Source organism: Protomyctophum bolini (assembly GCF_963924005.1).
Source record: "Protomyctophum bolini genome assembly, chromosome: 6".
Classification (NCBI taxonomy): domain Eukaryota; kingdom Metazoa; phylum Chordata; class Actinopteri; order Myctophiformes; family Myctophidae; genus Protomyctophum; species Protomyctophum bolini.
Genome location: NC_137867.1, coordinates 29,433,715 through 29,442,303, shown reverse-complemented (window position 1 = coordinate 29,442,303; position 8,589 = coordinate 29,433,715). Strand labels below are relative to the sequence as shown.

At 42.7% G+C, this 8,589-nt stretch overlaps 1 protein-coding gene across 1 annotated transcript in view; it reads left to right on the top strand.

Annotated features, from left to right (window-relative positions):
* gnb1l (guanine nucleotide binding protein (G protein), beta polypeptide 1-like) overlaps positions 1-8,589 on the top strand; it is a 37,216-nt gene continuing 28,627 nt past the window's right edge. The window contains exon 1 of the mRNA XM_080767020.1: positions 1-54. The gene's annotated coding sequence lies outside the window, so the exon portion shown is untranslated. The remainder of the gene's footprint in view (positions 55-8,589) is intronic.

Below are 8,589 nucleotides of genomic sequence, written 5' to 3'. Positions count from 1 at the left end.
TCAAGTTCAATATGGCGCATGTTTTGGTTCTTCACAGCCGCGGCGCGTTGACAGGTATAGCAATTGGCTATCATTATGTCACCGTTACTGCTAAATGTTATTTTGTGAGTTTCTGCAAAAAATAATTAATCAACTGTTGTGTTTTGCCTGTTCTTGCTCAATATTTGTGTTAGAGAAATAGGGAATTGTGCTTTGTTTTTCCCTTGCTAAAACTTGCCTGGCTGTTTACCATGCAGACTGCTGTTTGTTGACTTGTTTGACGTTTGTCTTACTCTTGTCTCTACATAAGATAGGCTAAATGGCGCAGTTTTGTTTTAAATCAGTGAATGCAGGACTGCTCTTTAACAATGTACGAGACGAGAGTGACGAGGAATGATAGAGAATGTAACAGCAGCAGGATACTTGCTACTACACTGTATAGCTACAGTGTTCACTGGTCATGCTGCCTTCAGTGCCTTAATGCGACGTTGTTCTGTCTGTGAAATCCTCGTTTCAGTTTACGTTAGGCTTTTATTCAAGTTCATTTTGTGACAATAAGGCTTCGCTTTCAAAGATAAACATTTGCGACGAATCTGACACAAAGTGAGGAAAGGGAAAGTGTGTGACTGTGTGTGTGTGTGTGTGTGTGTGTGTGTGTGTGACTGACTGAGACCGTGTGTTTGCATACATGTGCGCGTGCCCTCTGTGTAAAGCTAATTATACCACCATTACAGCATTGCAAATTTGACATGCATAAATTAACTGGATTGTAATATTTCGGTTCATAATTATGTGGAATGCAATTATTCTAAAATCATAAAATTGGCTATTCCCTTTCACATTATTAGATTAATTATTACAACTTTTAAACTACCCTTTGTAATCGCATAAACATCTGATAGTGATAGGAGAGCATATACCGGTAGTTAGTTGTATTTTTGTTTTTAAAGGGAGTTACTGAATTCTAAAATGCACAATTGTACAATATTTGTATGTTTTCAAGAATTCTCATAATGTACAATGAAACTGAAATGAAAAATTTAAAATGCCCATTTGATATTTCCACAGACTATAGTAATTCCTGAATCTGGATGTGACTATTGCTGCGTTCACACTGGCAGATGCAAAAGATACAAAGCTACACATTCATAGCGTTCATGTATTCATAGCGTCCGATTTATTCTAACTGTTCCCGAATACGGTTGCCTGGTCCCCGCTGGCCATGATTCACATTGGCCTTCATTCTTTCGCACCCGAGTACACTACATTCAACTGTATATAAATGCTTTCACATGATTGCAGCGATATGTATTATCCAAATACACTTCAATCGGTCCAGATGCGGTACGCAGCATTCACACCATAGACACAGTAGATATAAAGTACTCACCACGTGGACCACGGATGTTAGAAATGTACTGAGACAGCGATTAGCACTGCTGCATCCAGCGTTGTTTAATAAAAGGAATTTTTATCCAAGCGTTATTTTTCAACTACGGCTTTCAACTACGCGCCCCTATCGGTCGGGAGGAGTGTGGCACCCTGAAACACTGGGTGTGTTCGATATAGGCACGCTGACTGCGCTGCCAATACAAACTAATAGGCGAGTGCGCTCCTGATGTGCAACTGTGAATTTTCCAAATGAGATGGGGTTGTTTTTATTAAACAAAGCGGGATGCAGCAATGCTAATCGCTGTCCCAGCAAATTCCTAACACCCGTTGCACACGTGGTGAGTACTTTATATTTGAAATCTGAATGTTTATGTACAGGTTTTCAGTGTAAATGTAGTGATCGCGTAAAACTGGCTTCAGTTGCCTGATGACTGTCATGATTATGACATTCATGTTTCAGGGCTAGCTGAGGGGAAACAGTACAGTATGTTCTATGATTTACAAACGGGTTGGTTTATTACAAACGTTGTCAACGTGGCTATGATTCAGGACGCTTATCTGCTTAATGTTTTTTATATTAATGTATGCGGACGTCTCTGACGTTTATAACAAACCAAACTGTTTGAAAATCGGTTGACAATTGAGCAAGTTATGGTTATTTTAAAAGTACATGCCCCATAGACACAATGTTATACTGCCCCTCGGTAAGATGGCCGCCACGTAGCAACGTCGCTCTCCATTGGCCAGAGTGGTACCAAGTGGTCCCGAGTGCGCATCCAGGACCATAGTGTGACTGTGAATCCCCCCTAATCAACTCTTTTGAGGGGCACTAGCCCTACCTACATCCAGCTTTTAGTGTATATTCACAAACTTTGTCTTACACAAAAATGAAATTCCCATTGTCAATGAATGGAACATTTTACGTCATAGTATCTGAGCAAAATTTCATAATTTCTATTTTACGTCATGAATCTGATGTATGTATTGTTCCATGATAAGAGTGCCCCTCACTTCACACTGGTGTGTAGCTGTTGTAGCTTTTTCAGCAGCTACAAACATCAGATGTATCAGATGTAGCTGGCTTCCATTGAAAATGAACGTTAGACTGTATCTTTGCATCTGCCCTGTGAACCGTAGACTTATAGACCCTCCTACATCCAGCTTTTGGTTACCGTCCACTTCGTCTATATACAGCTTTTGTCCCCACGTCTCAATATTTCAGTTGTTCAGATGATGTATAATGATACGCCCCTCACTTCACACAGGTGTGATTTTTATATAAATAGGAGATCTGGGCCATTGCCCACCTCTACACGGCTTATTCCAGTAACCAAAGAGAAACCTGAATGAGCATGTCTGCAGCTCCACTTCACGTCGTAACGTCGGATTCAAAATCAAGTTTGCATGTACAGTACTATGTTGATATGTGTTTTCAGACATTTAACCACTTAGACCTGACCTTCAGTATACTTGGTAAACCTGACCTTTGGCCAAAGCTCACAACACATCACATTGTGATCTTGTAGATCTGCTATTTTTTGCAAATGGTCCAAAAATAGATTAAGGATGAAGACTCCTGTTCTAAAGTCAGTTACCGGTAATGCCAAATTGCCAATTTGTTATCTTTAATGGAAATTATTTCTGAGTAAAGACACCGAACTGCTCTCTCAATGTTACTTCCTCAAGAATTTGCAGACATTCTTGAGTGAGTCTGAAATGGCCAGGCTCATTATGTTCTACTCCGATGTATCACAAACATAATTTGTTTTCATGTTTTGGCTGCAGGGCATCATGTTCTTGGAGCACTCTGTCTCACATAGTGGCAGAGGATGACACATCGGCTGTCGGGCCTCTTGTGTCCCTTTTGTCCTCTAGTGTGCAAGTAAATCACCTAGCAGAGGAAATAGGTGATAATACAAACAGATAACGTCTTGGGTACCTGTTGGCCACAGTCAGTACCTCCTAAATCAAATGACACTGTTGGGTGCTCCATTAGTGCAAGCCTCAATGAGAGCCACAAGCCATTGAGTCCTTATCTGCAGTGGCCCCTGCGTAGCATTCACGCCGTTGATGTGAACAATGCTACCTCTTCCCGCTCACTGGCGCCGTGAGTGACAGTGGGTGTGGGTCCACTTGTGTCTGACTTCATCCTCTAACTGACAGGGAAGGGGGTGTGTGTTTGTCCAGGCCAGATACCCCCCGCATCACCACCAACATCAACACCACACCACCCGCCACCGGCCAAGTGACCAATGTCTCTGTCACACAATAAAGGGTGTGTGTGCACTGCTGCCACTTCCTACCCTGTTTATCTTACTAGGTTTTTATAATGGACCTGGCGCTCCATTTGACACATCGTTTTCCGTCTCCTCGCCTGCAGGTTCTGTGTGTGTTTGGGGGCGGGGGTGCTGAGCACTTCTGTCTTGTGTGATAACTGCAGTTGCCTGGGGGTGACAATTCTTACTGTTGGTTTTAAAATGTTGATTGTCTTGGAATTTAAGTTTAAGCTTATTCTACAATTTAATGGATGTAAACTCGGCGAATGGGAATACTTCTCCCTATCCCTATTTGTTGATTTTATATTGTCACAGGAGTATGTCTGGAGGATGAGCCATAGTGCAACAGGGTCCTTAATAGCCAAGCTGTGAAACATTTTGAATATTCCCAGTGCCAAGGGCTCTCAGGGGCCCAACATTTTAAATGGCTGGTTTAACAAATATTAGCCATCCAGTGAGTCATATATTGTTCTCCTGTGGCCCAAAATTCTAAGCAGATCATGTAATGAGGGGATGGAAAGTAATAAGTAGGCGATTGAAAACAATGTGTATGATGATCTATAGGACTTCATGGCAGATTTAGTGCCTTCTTCAGGGTAATGAAAAATTTAAAACCATGTATCTTGGAAGTAAAGTTCATGTTAGTTATTAAGGATACATATGATTTGTAGTGTGCGAAATAAGACATTACAGTCCTAGTGGCAGAGTTGGTCTCCACATACCTCAACTTGCAAATGCTTCCTCTCCTAATGAGGAATGGCAAAAAGAAATAGGAAATAGCAGATAAAGCCGTCGGTTCTGATAAAGAGCAGAATGACTAATTGCTGATGTATTATATGGCAGCAAAAGGAGGGATTTAACTACTTTCTCTGAAACATTCAGCCCCAAAGGCTATTATTAATTTTAGTTTGTCTGCACTTGCATTCTAGACGTCTAGAAGTTGAGGTTTCTTTGTGTGATGAAATATGATTCTAGATTGACAGGTTATAGCCCATCTTGGCTTTAACTGTCCACAGGTCAGCCTATCTAGACTGCATGCTTTTCAGCTATGTGTAAGCTACTTTCAATTTTTCATCACACAGCTCAGATCTCATATTTGATGATGAGGATATCAGAACAGGGGATCTTGGGATCCCATGCCTCCGTAATGGCTCCTGTGAAGCTGGGCCATTATAGAGCTACTATAATAAAAAGCTGCCTGTGATCAGTATATCCCTCCCTCCCTCCCCTGCTGCTCTTTATTTATGAATGGCAGAATATGACAGGGAGGGGGCAGCTCAGGTGGACTAGCTGCCGATCACATGATACTAGCACCAAAGAGCCAGGCGAGGAATGTGGACAAGACTTTCCTTTCCTACGCAACCCAAAAAGAAAAACTTTTGAAGACCCTCCCTTCCTCCATAGCAGCAGCAGTTCTCATATAGAGTCCAGAGGAGGTGGATGGCAAGGTCTGGGGGAGGCACAGATAGTGGGTGCGTTTGATCTGAAGGTCGCCAGCCCCTTGCCTGTGTTGAGAGATGCCTTGGCTGGCCAAGGCTGGCTCTTATTTAATAACATGAAGGGGAAGCGGACCTCTCTCTCATAATTAGGGCCTAATTACCCTGCAGGTGTGGACAGACGGCCCGAGAAGAGACAAACTGCCTTTATCCACAGACTTAGAGTCAGATTACCTCCAGAGCTGTCTTATCTGTTACCGGGCCAGTAGTAGCCTCGCTTCTTCCATGTTAGCTCCCAGGCTCAGGTATATTAGACAGTCAGCCTGATTTATTATTATGCCCCGTCCTCCCACGGCATACACAGATTTAATTAGGCCCGCCTACTTATCACTGCTTCTGTATGTGGGTACATGCCAAGAAGGTACATTTTGAAATGGAGTGACCGGACCCTTTGGTTATATGGTTATCTATTTTCAATCACGTTTTGAAAGATACTTAACTTTATTAAAATGGGTCGGAGCACAAGGGGTACTTTAGAGACGTTGACGTAGCTTTCTTTTCATCTTTTGTCCATTAAGGGGCCTTCAAATAATCTTTATACACCATTAAAATGCAGCTCAGTGGACTAAAAAAAGAAAATGTGATTTTTGCTTACACAATGACAATCTATCTATCTCTATACTAATCAGGCTGCACAACCCATATTGAATTACAAGTACAATACAATACAATACAATACAATACAATACAATACAAGTGTCAAACTGTAATTTCACTAAGTGACGGGGGCCCTTAGCTTAGGAGCGCTTGGTTTGTTTGCTTGGTTGCGTCTTTTGGTTTACTGCTATGACAATTGAAGCGTCTTCCTCAAATAGCTTTTGAGTGACATCCTGCCAGTGGGTTGTTTATTTGCTGACTCCCACCCACCCACATACCGCCTGCATGTTTCTGTTCGCAGTGTTTCGGGTTTTCCCAGTGGTTTACGGCCAACGTAACAACAGCACCATTGTTGATGATGCTGGAAATGCTGATGCCAGAAACATAGAAATTATAAAGGCAACAGTCCACTGAGGCAGTAGTGAGTGGCGGACTGGTGAGGTTAGGCCATTTTACCATGTTACATAATTACATAATACATCATTTATTTTAAGAGTACAGTTTCAATCTGTCTCCTGGGCGAAAGAGCCAGGAAATCTGGTAGGTGTGGGAGTGCAACGACGTCTACATAGTGGGTTCAGGCTTGCACCGGCACCCATGAGGAATTGAAACCACGAAATGGCACCCTTGAGCCTATTGGTGGCGGTTTGGTGTCCTCCTCTACGTTCTCAGAGGGTGGGGGTGGGCGTTGCCTCTCCCCTTTTATGTTCGCAGTTCTACTCTACTCGTCGGCGCAGTCAAGACCCCTCCTATTCCTTGTCCCAGATGGCAGTTTTGGTCAAAAACAAAGTTCCTTTGATGGCACAGAGACGACGCTGTGGAGGCCTCCAGTGCCCCGGCATAGATCCATCTTGTAAACACCCGTTAAACTTACTAGGATATATCAACTTCCGGAAGTCTGGAAATGTGGCTTTTCAAAATAAGAGCTCAACTGGGAAAAATGCTGGCGTGAATTAGATCCTAATTTTTCAATAAATGCTAGCGGTGTTAAGAGCTTCGTCTCTGTGGAAGCAAATGGATTGGTGAACCAATAGGATCCACCGGCTGTTTTCGTCGGATAAATTTGAATCCGCCCCTCTATACCAGAAATCACACTGGCCTGGGCAGGCTCCCACAGAATGAACTTTGGGAGTTCAGACTTGTGGTGTGCAGGTGCCAGTTGCTGGGCAGCATAAAGGGAAACAGCATAGAGCAGTGGTTCTTAAACCTTTTCATGTCAAGGACCTCCAAAATGATGTGTATTTGGCTCTGCTCTGCGGACGGTCGGACCCCCATCTCAAAAATAGTTTGTGTCAGAGACCTCCCGAAGCAAAGTATAAAAAATAGCAGATCCACAAGCGATATGACCTTGTATGATCTGCTATTTTTGTGGTAAAAATGATTGTGATGCTATATTAACTACTTCTCTGGTACCCTCCTGGGTCCTTGGACCCCACTTTGAGAACCACTGGCATAGAGGCTCTGGCTAAAACGCCATGGGGCATATGTTATCATTGCTGTCGGCAGAAACCTCGGCTCTTCCATATTTTAACTTTTTATGTTTTACCATGAATGAATTCCCTATCGGATCCTACTTCTACAGTGTCACTGTAGTGTTTTTGCCATTTTTGAATTTGAATCCTGAAATGTAGCATTTGTGGATATGAGGTTTCCACCCGACGTCCCGGCGCCAACAATATGTGATTCCAGTGATGTGTTTATTAAGCACCACTCACTCACTCACTCACTCACTCACTCACTCACTCACTCAGTGAGCACGTCGCCAACGTCCTTGTCAGCCACTGCTGTTTTCTCTTTGATTGACATCAAGCCACTACAGGTGGAAGGTGTTTATATTGTGAAAAATAGCCTGTTCCACAAGCCTCCAACCACCCACATACACACCCTTCTCTCTGGCTCTCTCCGGCTTAGAGGTCCATGGGGGCTTGATGCAGAATGACAATAAAGGGAACCTTAATCCACCTGTTATCAGGGTGAGCCTCCTGTCACATATACACATATAGTACACAGGTCTCTGGCAGAGGAATGCAGCCTCCCCACCCCATTCATAAGAAACATAAGGCTTAACTAATGGACCCTCACAAAATGCTGTTGACATTCTTTTTTACCCTTTTGTCATTTTCTTCATACCGTAGAAGTTGAGAAGGTACAGTACAGGGCTCTGTGAGTGAGAGGTCATACCATGGCTGTTGTCTTGGCCTAGAGATGCATTGATAGCAAAGGCAGGTCACAATAGGAAGGTGGTAAAGAGTTATTATCCTGCTGCTACAAAAGTTCAACAGCATTGCAAATTTCAGAGCCAATAAACCAAACTACATTTTTCTTATTTTTTTCACATGTTTAACAAATATAACTCCCTTAACTTGGGTGACATTAATGTCTGTCTGTTTATATATATATATATATATATATATATATATATATATATATATATAATGTGTTGATATTTTTAGTGATAGTAAGCTGACAGGAATTGGGGGGAGAGAGACGGGGAGTCACACGCAGCAGAAGTCATCGGGATTGGGAGCCGAACCCGCAACACGCTGTCAGGCTGGATTAGCAGCCTAGTTGCTGGCCCGGGCCATATGTTTACATTTTTGAGGGGCGCTAGCCCCTCCTGTATACAGGTTTAATGTTTGTCTTTAGTTCAATGTTTGTTTAATAAACGGCATTGACAATGAAGGGAAAACTTACGTCATTTTGTAACTCATACGTCATATTGTCTCTTTATTGTTAATGGCATTTAATGTTTGTGTTTGGCACAGATTGTTTTACATCACCATTTCATCACCTAATCAACATGATTCTGTGCACTGTCTGGGAGACAGCGATGTCCTGATGGGCTGACA